Raw genomic sequence first — 15,219 nt, 5'->3', positions numbered from 1 at the left:
CTGCTTATGTTATGGATAAGTATAAAATTGAAACACGCTTTTGTCTCTACAGTATCCACAGCATCACAGAGTGGCAAAGGTTGGAAGGGACCTCTAGAGGTCATCTTGTCCAGGCCCGTATTCAAGCAGGATATTGAAATCATATGAAAGAATACGATGGAAACATTTTAGTCGATTCTGCTGTAACATGGCAAAGTATTAAATGGCAATTTTTGGTTCTGACTCATAAAAAAATTTAAGCCCATGCTTAATTCCATCTGTGTTTAAAATGAAGCATATGTTCAACAGCCTTATTTTTTTTTTTTCCCAGGCAGGGATAAGTCAACAAATCACTCCCTTTTGTTGCTCTAGTACATGGTTATTTATATTAATTTAGTTGCAACTAAGCAGTTGTTTATTTTGTAGATAAAGACTTTGAGAACTTTGGAAAGACTTTTTAAGATATATGTTTTTTTAGATAACCAGTATCTCCTCAGGCTTGGAAAGTATGTTCAGTTGTGTGTCTTGTTTGAGTAGATTTTGGACAGAGGTGGGGTTTTTTTTGGATTGGGGGGTGGTGATAACACAACAAATTGGGCTGTTTGCTTTTGCTCACATGCGCTGTACTCCGGATTGGAGAGCTGCAGGGCAAAGATGCCATGGGAGGCAGAAGGGGCTTCACTTCTGAAGGCTAGAGAACTTCGGGTCTCTGAAGAATTTCTGTCTGTGGCTGATTCCTCTACATGAAGGATTTCTCTGCCCTTGTAAATGCTGACCTGGGTGAAGGAGGCTCATGACTTTAGGAAAAGAAGAGATTTTTTTTCAGCCTACAATGAAGAAATCATGGAAAACCCTCTACATCTTCAACAGCATGAAGTGCTGGCAGACTTTTCTTTAAGGATTTCCATAAATCAACTTTACAAACAACTCCAACAGGTGAATCAGGAGTGCAGATTTTACACAGAGAGATGGTTGTATTAACTTTTAGTTCTAATCACTGTACAAAATTCCTCCCAGCTAAGGAGTTCTGAATGTGGATAAGGTATTTACTGGGTTTCAGGAACCTTCTGCAGCAGAACATTTAACATTCTCAGAATATAAGAAGAAAATCCATTACAGCTCTTATTTAATATTTGTATACTTGTTTTCACTTGAAGGATGTTTGTCAGTCTGTGACAGACTGTTTCTAGTTGTGCACCTCCAATATTTCTGTTGCTTATGCTAAAGTATACAATAAGAAAACATTTAGCTCCACGTTTTACAGTGTCTTTCATAAATCGTCTGTATTTATTTGAAAATATCTACACTTTTCATATTGTCCCTGATGCACAGCTATTATCTTTCTTTCTTCCCTTTATTCTCCCTTGGAAAAAGACAAGAAATTAAAAAAAAAAAAGTTTACCCCCAAATTTGAAGTAATTGCATTAACAGGTTTCTCTCTCCTGTCAGTTTTGTAATATAAAAAGATATGGAACATAGTTGTCATTAAGGCTGGCATCAGTCATTACTTCCTTCTGGTTCCTTGTTGTCGCGGGGCAAATCCAAGTATTTTCATTAATTGGAAAGTCTGCTTGTAAATAAACAGCCCTCTATAAAGTCAAAATCTAAACTTGATTACAGAGGATAGTAAAGACACTGAACTTCAAGAAATATATTTTCAAAAATCTCTTCCATAAAAATGAAATTAAAATGCATGCCTGATTTCTAATCAAAATTATAAATATTCCTATGAAAGGGTAAGAAACTTAAAGACAGAAATGAAATATAAAGACTTCTACAGTGAAAAAGAACTTCCATCTTCTATCACAAGATGGAAAGAGGCAAATAATTCACATTGAATACCAATATAACTAAACAGCTTCTTAACAGGATGGACAAAATTTCATCAGGATTGGGGAGCAAGCATGTTATGCCTAAACAATGTTCTTATGATGATGATCTCTATTCCTTAATGTTGTAGTGGAACTATGATTGCTACTGACATTATCCGAAAGTTCATCTACGTTGAGTGTCAGTGAAAGTTGTCACATCAACATTAGATTTACTGGTGGACTGAGAGTGCTGTCACTTCCTCACTAACAGTGCCTGATGTGACAGATGCTCCAGGTCACATCATGGTGCTACGGCCTTGCACGAGCACAGAGCTCTTAATTACCCAATGATTTTGGGCCTGACACCACTTTTTTCTTCTGCAAGGAAGAATGACACTGATGTCTGACACGATGAGATGCGCTCCACGGGGTGAACAGCAGAAAGCATTGAAGATTTCCCTTTAGCCAATCTGATCAAGGGGTGCTTCATCTGAAGCTTAGATGCTATGCTCTGAGATTAGAGAAGAAAGACCAGAAATCCACATTTCCAAAATTTCTTTGACTTGGATCTGAATAGCACTGGCTGGTGTCTTTGAGTCTCATAGTAGCAAGAGGGCACTCTGAATGGTTGAGAACCTCATTAGGCTCAGTGGCTTTGTGGGGTTTGGCCTCCCATGTGACCTCTTCTGACATTTTGTTAGTAGGTTGACCAAACAGACAGAAGTTGCTGTTTCAATTTTAGAATCCTGAATGTTTTCAGGGAAACATGGCAACAAAGATTGCGCAGGGAGATGTGTCTCTGGGACTGAAATTACCTTAAGAATTTAAAGGAGAGAGTGACTGCTTAGAGAAAAATATTTTAATAGAGGATATGATATGGCGTACTACAGTCTTCCAAGGGAATTTAGTGAAAAGTGGAAGGAAGAAGACCTGCACAAATCTGATAACACCATCAATTCCATGAAGAGATTACGAGAATCTCTACAGTGGAGGTATAAGATTAGACAGCTTTGCTCAATATAGTTAGATTTGTGGTCCAGTGTATCACCTGTACATTGCAAACATCAGATTAAGCTGGAACAGCTGATTCATTTATAATTTTTATTAAGCAGTTCATGAAACATATTCAGCAACTTAGTATGCCCTCAGGTGCCCACAGACAATTTGTTGGTTCTCCACAGGGCTGCTGCGCAGGGAGGCCGGGGCACATACTGCATCTTTGCTCCAAGACCTTTTCTCTAGGTATTATTTAAACACTTTCCTTATCAATGGGCAGTATGGGAGTGAAACAGGACCCTTCATATAGCCCATGACAGTGCTTACTGTCACCAGTCCCCTTTTATCATGGTGTTTTGTTGCACGTGGCACAGCTGAACCTGCCAGTTGCATCATTTGCACTACATGTTCGCACATCCTGACCACTTTTCCTGGAGCCACTCTGCAAGTTCCCCCATTCTGGGAACACTGCAAGACAGCACCCAGCTGATGCTATGATGCTAGCAGTCAGTCATCTTGCAAAGTGATCATGCTAGCAGCTGATCCATTATGCTAAGTCATGCTTTATTTCATACTTCTCACAGGCCAGCTGAGGTGAGATAAAAAACTTGGTTGAGTTTTAGTTGTGTACAGAGCCAACATTTCAATTTGATACAGCTTTGGAGAAAGTAAAGCGTCGGAGCTTGTGACATGCTGATCTGTCGCCTTCACGAGTATCATCAGCCACTCGATCTGAAGAGTGCTTGTGTCACCTATTAGAATGGACCCTACTTCCTATCTTCTTGAAATAAAACAACTAAACAGAATGAGTTACAACTGCTATCTAGCTAAAAGTATGCCAAATTCATAGAAACACAGTTTTGAGATGATATAATATTTTCTTTTCTAGTCTATGCATTTTGCAGCTTAAATGAAATGGTGCAGCTTATGTTACATTTTGATCAGCAAGCAGGTTTTCCCTCCCTGTTTTTTTGACCTCCCCTCACAATTGAATGAATTTTCATGAATATGACTGTTCAACAAAGCATCCCAGTTTTCAGATGCCTGCCTTTTGTAATTTAAATAATGTAAGCATATGAACATAGAGATTTTGCATTAAGAGGCAAAGGCAATCTCACCAAAAGAGTTTATTCAATACATTTCCAACATCATCTATTCCAAGATATAATTAAGATTACCATGGCCCAAGACTAATTTGCTGTGGTTTCCAAAAAGTGGAGAAGATAGCAATTGTAACAGAGGACAAGAATTTTCCATATAAAATTTTTCATTGTCGTATTAGATTTTTTAATGAGCATTGGTCCTGATCAGAAATGTAATAAACTGGAACAATACTCTAAAATATGCACACAGATGTATTATAAAATAGCAAACTTTATATATTTAACTTATGTACTATGAAATACACTTTTCTTTTGCAATATGGACATTAACAGCCATTTTTTATCTCAACTGCAAAATCACAATTTAACTGTAGCATGATCTGTCCTCTATTTTAATGTGGGGTTTTTTGCAGGTTGATTAAAATTGCATTGTGTGATTAAGTACATAGAGGCAGTTATTCTATCCCCGTGACACTGTGCCTCTTCAGAGATTGACAGCCTGAGGTGCTACTCATTAACCAACAAATAATTTAAAAATGAAAATAAGGATGGAGTCCTTCTAGAAGGCAGGAGAGGAATCCACATCTCCCTCATCCTGAGGAAGGCACTGTTGGAGCTTTCAGCTTTTGACTTACAGAATGGAACACCTGCTTAAGGAGAAATTTGCACTTTGAAGGTAGGGAAAAAAATCCCTTAAAAAAATCCCTTAAAAAAATCCCTCAAAGAAATTAAAGTGTTGCTAGTCTCAAGGGTACCCGGTTAGAGAGGATAGATTCAAGAAGGCTTGATGAACACAGAAGGGCAGTCAGCCAAGGAACTAACACAGCACTATTGCATTTTGCACAGCACTATTGCCTTTTGCAATGCCTCAGCTTCAGGAGGTACATGAGTATGTGAAAAGGAATCTTTCTTTTGTCATGGTCAAAGCAAGTTTCAAGGCTTCATGGTTAACAGACAAGCTCCTCAAATGATGAAACTTACACACAGAAAAACCAGAAGGAACATTATTTTGATTTGGAAATAATTCAGCTTATTGATTTTTTGTACAAGTCATTCTTTCTCATATTTTGAGTACTCTATTCAGATTTTAAATGCTTGGAATTGACCATGCTATGTCAGATGTCATCTTTGTGTTCTGCCTGGTGGGGGAGAGCCGAGGCAGTGAATGAAGACATTGAAAGGGAAAAAAATATGCCAAAGTAATGGGAACTCTCAGACCCAAAGAATGCACCTCCATCAATGCACTGAATAGACTCATGGGACCTACTTCAGCTAAAGCATGTGAATGGAACTATTTGCTCAAATTACTATCTTCAACCCTAATAATATCATTTGCTGGTGATAAAGGTTCTTTAGTGTAATAACTATTAATTGCATTGCTCTGTCCTCTCTCTCACCTGAATCTTATCTTTCCCAGAGTAAGAGTCCTTATTTATTTACAGCTTAATTTATATTGAATCCTGTGCCTGAGAATCCTTGAACCCATCGAGCTTACAGCACTTGTGTTATCACACTGCTAGACCTTTTTCATATGAGCTCAGGCTGAGTTCCATGAGGCAAAAAAAGCATCTGCTAGAATAACTAGAAAAAGCAAAAGAAAGCAGCAGCAGATTTAGAAGGATGCAAAGTGTCCTGTCGTTTCTGTTACTCGCTGCTGCTGAACTCACTACCTGCTGTTTATGACCTCTGGACATGTTTAGTGACCACACGGTAGTTCCTCATGTCACAGGGAGACATATAGTGACACAAAGGTCTATATGCTGCCACTCATTTTCTCTGCACAATCTGCATCTGGATTGTTATGGAGAGTGTTTGGAAAGATGTAAGCAGCACAATTATTTCATTCCATTCTTTTGTTTAAAAAGCATAAATACATGAGTCATCCTTTGCCTTTTTGCACTTTATTTCATTGATAAATACTGACTCTGAAGTATTATTAAAACTGCAACATTTGGACCAGATCTTTGTTGATGTATGTCACTTTCTCTACCACTCACCTTACTAAAACCAGTTTTTAGCAATGTTCATTTTCTAATACTACTCAATATTATTGCAAGGTAATTTAAGATTTCAATCTCAGTGTATGACGTGACTATGGGACCGTAGTAAGGTATACCAGTATTTCTGTAAAGAAGGTATTATTGCAGTCAGAGCATGTGCTACAGTACTTTAGAGCTGCCCTTCTCTGACATTCTCTAATTTGGGTGCAATGTGTATTACAGGTTAATCCCCAATACACACAAACCAGTTCACCAATTTAAACCTCATTATTTCCTGTCACTTTATTTTAAACTACAACCAGCACAAGAGACAAAGCTGTGCCTATTGTCCACTGTCATTTCCTTTATATATGGAGACACTGAGAGTTATTTGTTGACCTTTGAAGCAGGGTGTCAAGCTCCTTTAATATTCTTTCATTTCAGATGATGAGGAACAGAGCAGAGAGTGCTGGGTCAGTCCCACATGACTCGTGTCCTCGGTGGTAATGGGGCTAAGTGGTACAGGTGACCCCTATTGTAAGAATGGAGCAGCAGAGTGCCTGCTCCAGCATGTCTACAGGGCTACACCACCCTGCGACTGAGAGAGAGTTACTTTCTGCTACTTTTTCTGTGGAATAAAGACAGCTCAGCCTCCACTGAAGCTGCTGCTCCGCTGGAAGGTTTCTTATTCATGCATTAGGCATTTTGCTTTTTTATGTGAAAAATATTACACTGCAATATTATGGCACAGTACAAAACATGACAGTATTATTGGAAGAAAAATTTTGCTAAGAGCATAGCAAGCCTACCCTGGAGTTTGATCAAACTCTGTTGTGTAAGTACGCAAACTTGAGGAAAGATAGCAGTGGTCCTATTAGCTCTGTTCATAGCGAAAGCAGGAGTGTCTGGATATCCCTCACTAATGTAACGTAGTGCATAAGAGCAAGCACCCACCTTCAGGGCATGAGGTAGAGCTTTTCAGACTTCTAAGGCATTTGAAATACAATCTGAAAAAATGCTTATCACTCCAACCTGATTGGACGGAGCACGTAAGCAAGACTTAACTTCAGAGTCATGGCTGACTTCATTGGAGCTGGTTTTAGGCTTAAAGGCTAGCGCATTCTGACACGCTGTGCTGTGTAGGGACAAGTGGCACACCACTGCATGCCACCCTGTGGAACGGAAAATATTGCAATGCTGCAGCCCAACATACCAATTCTGGCTGCTCCGGCCACCGTATTTTACAAAACACAATCACTCTCAGCAGAATAGATGCTCTCTCCTATGTACAGGAAGCAATGTAAGAAGACAAGATGTAGACTGAGTTAAGTCTCTTCTGTAAATTACAAAGGCTCACCCACTTCCTTATCATTTTGAATACAAAATTAATCACAGATGCAAAATTCTGATTTTTATCCCTGGACAGTGCTGAGAGTTTTGGAGAGAATTAATATCTCTTTCCACCTGTGTATGAAGTGTTGGTGGAACTGACTGCTCAGCCATCAACTGGGTAGAAACTTTTGTCCTATCACAAAGCTGCACTTGCAAGTAAGAGTTACACTCCCATCCTTCCAGCAAGGTCGGAGGCTAAATGGATTATGAGAGTGTGCACTATGTTCTAAAACCTTTATATACAGTGTCCCTCAAAACAAATCTAGTGACAGGAACTTTGCACTGTAGCTAATGCATGAATCTAAACTTTGGCATCAATCTTCAAAGATATCTTGGCACCTAACTACTAGTGAAATCAATGGAAGTTGGATACCTAAATAGTAATTAAGTGCCCAAGCATCTCTAAGGATCTGTACCTTTGATCTCAAAATCTGTCAGTCCAGCTCATTACAAGCTCTGCAATTGCTTTATAAAATATACAAGGTATGAATTAAGGATAAGATTAATTAATAGCGGCATTAACTGTAGCAAAGCAAAGAGACAGATTGCACTGACAGAGAAACAAGAAAGGATAATGGATTTAATGGCATGTGTTCTAATGGAAAAAAATAACCTACTGCATGAGACTGTCATATCTGAAAAAAATGTGGCTACCATTTGCAGTTCATATAGGGACAAAAAGGTTTATACACTAGCAGTATATAAATCACTGAAAAGAGTAAGCTGAGATCTTTATAGTAGCAGTGATATATTTTCCCTTGTGGAAGCCCTAGCCCAATTTTGTATCTACAGAACCTCTCTCTGACTCAAGGGGCTGACCTATCTCAAACACCCAGTGCTGGGGAGGGATGCATCCGGAGTGGAAATGCTCAGTCTCTTTGAGCAAACACCCATTGAGGAACAAGCATGAAACCTCTTGTCTTCATTTACTACCAGATAATGTAGGAAACTCATCATTTAACCTACTAGCTTCCATGGTTGTCATTAAAAGTATGTCCCCAGGCAGGGTAAGGACAGAGCCCTAAATCAAGACTGAGAATTTGACCAGTGGGCAGGGAGCTGGAAAGTTAAACATTTCCAGTCCAGATATCTCCCATGTGGAAATTCACATGTGTGCTAGCCACTGAGCTAGCAACTAAAGCGCAGAACAGGACTTGCCTCATTCCTCATCCCTTTTCCTGACCAGACTGTGGATCTCCACGAGGAAACTTGGTCAAGTTCAAAGGTATTGAGGCTAAGATGCTTCTGGCTTTGTACACAGGTAAAAATTTTTGGAGCTTATTTATGGGACCTTGGTGTTAGGCAGAGAAGAATTTTGAGGATGGCAGCTGGGACCGCAGCCCCACTTTGATCCTATGTATATTCAGTGATGCAGGATGATACTGCAGCCTCTGAGCCACCTCTGGGCTCTCACTGGCATGCCAGCTGTTATACTGCAAGCATTATACCTGTGTCGGTACCAGATTAAGCTCAAAGATAAAGCACTGATATGGCTAAACTGCCTTCAGACCCAGGCTAGCATTTCCACATATGTCTGTGTTAACTTTGTCACCTATGCTGCACTGTGCAGGGCAGGCTTGTGTTTCTGTCGGACCGCTTCGTAGACCTAGTTTTCAGTGCTTTCTTGAGAGGCTTCTTTGCCACTTCTCTGACTTCTTAACTGATCCAGATAATTACATCTACAGATCCAGACATGGCAGAGCAAGTAAGTAAATCTAAAAGTTAAATATAGCTGAATATGATAACTGTTATATGAACTCATAGTCAAGCTGATGTAGAATGCAATACATGATGGTAGCAATAATTTTACCTGGAAATGGTGTAGTGAAATCTGTGAGACTGAAGGGCGGATGAGGTTTCATCTTAGATACTTAAATACTCAAGGTAGGAAGTAGGTGCCGAAGTCTGATGGCTGCAATTGGTCCCAACTTCTTGTTAACATCCCAATTGCACCTATTCTGCCAGTACAAAAGTTGTGGGGGGAATAAAAGAGGAAAAAAAAAGAAAAGAAGCCTTTGCAATGATATTAAAATGAACAGTTTCAGCTTCATGTCCCATGGTATTCGATGTAAGCAGCTGAATAGCGAAGAAGTGGCTAAGGAATAAAGTGCTGATACATGAGCCAGATCTCCAGGTATGATGGCAAAGTGCACAGTCCAGTTTGGAGAGAGAGGGAATGCACAGGAAGAGGAACTCTCACCTAAGCCCTTCCCTTGTCCTGGGGCTGCTGTGTGCAGGGCCAGCCCTCAGGCGTAGGTTAGAGCAGCCCTAAGGCTACCTTGCTAAGTAGACAGACCCCTCTGCAAGCGCAAGATTATTCCCAAATGAATGTTATCGACTGCTGTGTTCAATCTGGTGTTAAATGATTCATGTACTAATTGAGCTCCTACTACTTACCAGCTGAAACGTCATTTGACCTCCCTGTTAGCGAACACAGCCTTGCTCCAGTGTCCTGACAGTCATCATTGTGTAATTGACCACCACCACCAAAAAATAAACAAGAGCCTGCACAATGAGTTCTGCTGATTGAATTTGCTTTGTGAGAGTGATCAGGTAAATATAGTGCTGCAGTTGATTTTTTTTTCAAGCAGAAAAACTATGAAATGCTTCAGGGCACCAATGAAATAGGGAGAAACCAGAAACTAGGACAAACTGGGAACAATAGTCCCCAGTGAATTACTTGTTGCAATACCCTAGCTCATGTTAGTAATAGAAAAAAGTAGCGGACAACAGTATATGGTCATCTTCATAATTATATACTAAATCCCAGAATACTTGAAAGATGAGGTAACAAGGGAAAAGGAAGGTGATTTAAAAGGGTCCAGCTAGAATCACTCTGGCAGATATTCAGTTGACTGGTGGGCCTGTGCTTCCAGTAAGTATATACTGACTGAAAGAATCCATTCTTTCCTTCCATTTGTTTTTTTTTCTTAGTAGTTGTAGCATCTTAAAACACTTCTTTATATTTGGGCATTGCATCTTTAGAAGCATTCATCTGTGCCACAAAATGTTTGGTACAGATCCTTCTCTTTCCAGTACTTATTTATCTTTTCCCAGAGGATAGTTTTGCATTGACTCCCCAACTGGTGATAAAGTATGGTACAACTAAATCAGCCTTCTGTAAAATCTCATATTGCAGGAAGAGAGCCAAAGTGGCACTCTTTGCCACTCCATCGAGTGCCCAGAAGAACTAAGGGGACACTTGTTGAAGTAACCAGACGAAAGACCTCAAGGAACTAACTAGAAATACATTTCCATAATGGCCTGGCATCTTCCTATACTCTTTCTTCAGAAAAGAAGGTCAATTTTTAACCTTGAATAATGGACATTTTGGATATGTGAAACCCTATTCAAGACCTGACTTAAAACTTTATGAACACTGAGCAATTCTGGACCTAGCTTTGAGTTGGATGAGGAGTTTGTTTTCGTTCATTTTGTTTTTTTAATTCCTTTATTTAAAATTCAAAGAGTAGTTGGGGCGGCTGATATGATTTATGTGAGGTAAAATTGTCCATGAAAAAAATGGAACAGCAATTGCCCAGTGGAAGCAGAGCATCATTGTGATTCTGTCATTTGTGTCCATACAAATGCATCAGGAGAGGGAGTTATTTGGAGCTAGTTTGTCTCCAGGGCTGGTACACAGACAAACCAATACCGCCTCAGTACCAATAACTGACTTACTCTAATCTCCGAAGGCTTACAGGCTTGGCCATCTTCTCCATGTCTGGGAAACATTTTTATTTCCAGCCAGGCCTTCAAGGCACGGTGCAATAGAGCTAGATGTGTGTGATACTGTGTTCGGCCTCATGCATTCTGCCAACTTCAATGTGAGCTTCAGTGTGAGCCTCTGGCTTTCGATGTGAGACTGAGTTCCAGATCTTGGCCTTCTCTCTCTCAGAGGAAAATTCCATCTGATCCTTCAGGGTTCATGGGAGCTGGACATGCCTTGGAGATCAGCATAGGATCTCTCTCAGAGGAAAATTCCATCTGATCCTCCAGGGTTCATGGGAGCTGGACATGCCTTGGAGATCAGCATAGGTCACAGATCACTCATGTCTCCTATCGAAGATAGAGGTCAGGAAATCTTCTGGCCATAAGTGCTAAAACACAGTACGACGTTAGTCTGTATGTGTTGCTTAGAAAGCTGATCAAGGCAAAATAAGGATTACTCAAACTGAAAGACAGACACATTGAGGTCAATCAGCTTAATGTACTGACATGTAAATGCTTGATATATAACCAAGAGAATCTGTTGTTCTTTGTATTAGGTGTTACACAACTGACAAAGAGTTTTGAATAAATTGTATAAAATGATATTGAGACTTACAGGTATATTAATCTTACCAGGCACAGTGAGGAAAAAAAATATAAGAGAAACTAAATGCACATTTTTGAACCAGTTCAATGGTCCCTTTATTTTATTATAACACACATCACTTTCATAAAAGAAAATCACATCTTGAAGAACTGACTCAGTAGAACACTCACCTAATTGTGTGTTTCAAAAAGATTTAAACCTGGGATGATGTGATCTGACGAATCAGAGCTTTATATACTAGAGTTCCCCTGAGCATACCAGCAAAATACTAGAAAAGGAAAGTAGAAATATATTTGGTTTTCCAAAAAGTCTTTTTAGTCCACTAAGTAACTCAAGAGTTGTAAGGGTGAAGGTAACAAAGAGTCTTTTTTTCAGTAAGAGACAAAAAAGAGAAATACGAATGAACACGTGAATTTCAGCACAGTTAAAAGGATAAGTAACAAAACAGTGCTCATGTTTCTTGGTGATGTGAAAATGCGAGCTGGGGGGGAGGAGCAAAACTGTAATTATTGTCTTTGGAACCTATGGTGGTAAAACTAAAAAAAAGTTTTCACTGAGGAAAAAGAGGAACTGTCCATGACAGCAAGATATTTTTTCTGTAAACATATTTGCCTCCCATCTCACCTCCATCTGATGGCCACTTTTCATCTCTAGGACTTTCATCTCAGGAACTGCCTTGCTGGCCAGCAGCTGTGGGGAGTCCCACAGCTGGGGGGGGGAGGAGTGCTGTGGCAGTGCAGTGGTCAAGGAGCGTCAGACCATACTGAAGCCCAGCACCCAGAGGAACCCTAACATAAGGCACAGTCTTCCCTGCTTGAAACTCTGTTTAATATATTCCTAAAAATTGCATGCAATTGCAATAATTAGGGAAGTCCAGGACCTGCAGGATACATACAGCCCCTGCCCAGCCCTACAGTATTTTGTCTCTGACTTTGCTCATTAGCTCAGTGCCACCTTAGACAGTCCCTATTTTTCATAGTATCTGACCAAAGATAAAACAGAGATTTTTAAATTTTCTGCTTCTGATCTTTGACTTATTAATGAGAAGTTGTCAGATGGATATTAACAATCTAATTTTTTTAGATTGCAAACCAAATGTTTCATAAGAACTTCACAGGCCAAAGATTTTTATAGGACATGAATAAGAAATCGAGATGCCGTATTTCTAACATGTAACCTTCATACCCATCAGCACACAACATAACCCACAGCTCCAATTCATTTTAGTGGGACAAAAGCAATCTAAAAGAGAAACAAAACCAACTTCATATTACTAGAAAGAATTGAACTCTGATGTATATTGATGTTAACACCCTTCAGAATTATTTTTTTGATAAAGGTTCTTTTGCACTATTTTTAGACATTTATTTATTTTAATGGTGTACATTTGTGAGTTTGTTTAAATAAAGTATGTGTATTACAGTGCATACACATATGAATTATACTTGTATATATTTTTGTATTACATTGATCAACTGTCACATGCACATAAAGACTGGCACAATGTTTTATGAATTCTTAGCAGATTCAACTTCTTGGTTCTCTGTCAATTATACAATGAACATTGAATTATTCCGAACCGTTTCAGCAGCTTTAGGAAAAAACTGGTCCCTCATTTTACATCTTATGTATAGATTTAGATTACGTATTAGGAAGAAATTATTTACTGTGAGGCTGGTGAGACACTTGAACAGATTGCCCAGAGAAGTTGTGGATGCCCCGTCCCTGGAAGCGTTCAAGGCCAGGTGCTCAAGTGAAAGCAGCGGGTGCTCAGAAGGTCTGAAAAACTAAAGCCATCTTATTTCAAGAGGGAAACATACATATTGAAGCAAGTAGAATATGCCATGTCAAGAAACTGGCGATTTCATAATAAAATAAAATAGTGATAAAATTATATAACATATCACATTCAAACACTGAAATGAAAGATGCTTGAACAGTAAATTTCTAAAAGTTTGTACTTTAGGAAATCAGTCTCAGTTCTATGATAGGCTTGTATTTATTATGATAGACGTGGCACAGACTTATATAGTCAAACAGTTACTGCTGATATAAAAAAAGTTCAACATGCTTTACAGGATGTTCATTTTGTTGGCATTTATTGTAGACTCCATGATTTCCAGAATCTTTGATATGCATTCAGTACCACTATGCAAACCAAGTATTATCCTCTTAAAGTAGCAGAATCTAGTCTAAAAAATAAGGTTTTAATACAACATTTCTTCTTCCAACGTTGTCCATGAGCTGCCATCAACTCCTTCTTCTGTATAAATTATTTGAAAAATTGTGTTACTTTTCCATGAAAGCAGGGAGTGTGCATACGATCACAATGTCCTGGATATAAGCTACAGGGAATGTCTTTAGACTGTTTCACCATTTACTTCTCAAAATAACCATGTAATACTTCAAGGACAGTACGTGAAGCAGCCATGCAAAGCATCAGTGCTATTTCTGGAATAATAGGAAGGGATGAGGTTTTATTTCAATGAGGCTTCAAGCACTGATCAGACAACAACCAAGGAGCTTCATGGCTATGTAGAGCACAGTCTGTTGCAGTGAGCCAGCCTGTCAAGAAAAAAATTCTCTGATTCTTGCATGCCCATTTTATATTGCCTTTCACTTACCCCAATCCCAATATTATGAGGGAAAAAAAGCAATTTAGGAATGGGCAAGGAAGTATGGAACTTTTCCTTTCTAAGTCTGAAATTTCCTATGTTACTGGACTCCATTGTTTGCCATCAAACTTCATGACATCAGGCTGCTGCTTTTTGTGTGTAAAATATATTCATAATCTCTGTGCAGTTTTTCTTCTAAAACAAGTATTCCTAACCTCTAAAATAATCTACCCAGCTCCTAAAACTCAGGGTCTGCTTTTGGTATTCACATTGGAAGGCAATTGATACACAGCTGGCCTTAATTGGATTGCTTTTGGGCAGGCTGTCAAAGAGAAGAACTGAAAGGATGTGTTAACCTTACTTGCAAAGGCAGTCAGAGTCACACAGATAGACCCATTGGTCCATTGTGTGGTCAAAATTTTGTGCCCTACTTCTGTACATTAAGAAGTCTTCCTAGCAATCTTTGGTACCTATCATGAAGAGTTGCTGGCTTTATTTTTTTTTTTCCTTCCTTCTTGTATTATTTAAATAAGAGCAGCAGAAGAAATGTTTTCTGCTGTCCTAGTTCTGGAGAAATTTTCTTACATTTCGGATAACTATACTCACCTTCAAGTGTTGTTAGTATTTTTCCATGGATTCAATACTTTTACTTGGGATCTTCTGCCTGTAAAATGTGATTAATTTTAAATTAAAGAATGACCCAAACAACACTTGAGACTAAACTGAAATATTTTATAAAATATGTATATTGATTTTAAGCAAATGCAAGCTTTTTAGATAAAAAGACTCTTTGATCCATATTCAGCACACCAAAAACTAACTTTCCTGACTTTGATCACACAAAAGCATAGAGAAGATCTTGTCAGAGATGAAATACAGAAGTGAAAAGAGGTGAAAAATGAATGAAGTGACATAACACTTGTTGAGCTTTGTTGTCCTTGCTGTACTATACTAGAACAAGCACTTCTTGCTAATATGATGGAACAGCTCAACAATTTTCAGGCACAAAGACTACTTGAGGGAAAA

Source organism: Opisthocomus hoazin, chromosome 3, assembly GCF_030867145.1.
Source record: "Opisthocomus hoazin isolate bOpiHoa1 chromosome 3, bOpiHoa1.hap1, whole genome shotgun sequence".
In the NCBI taxonomy this organism is placed as follows: domain Eukaryota; kingdom Metazoa; phylum Chordata; class Aves; order Opisthocomiformes; family Opisthocomidae; genus Opisthocomus; species Opisthocomus hoazin.
The sequence above is the reverse complement of the archived record's forward strand: the minus strand, read 5'-3'. Positions refer to the sequence as shown.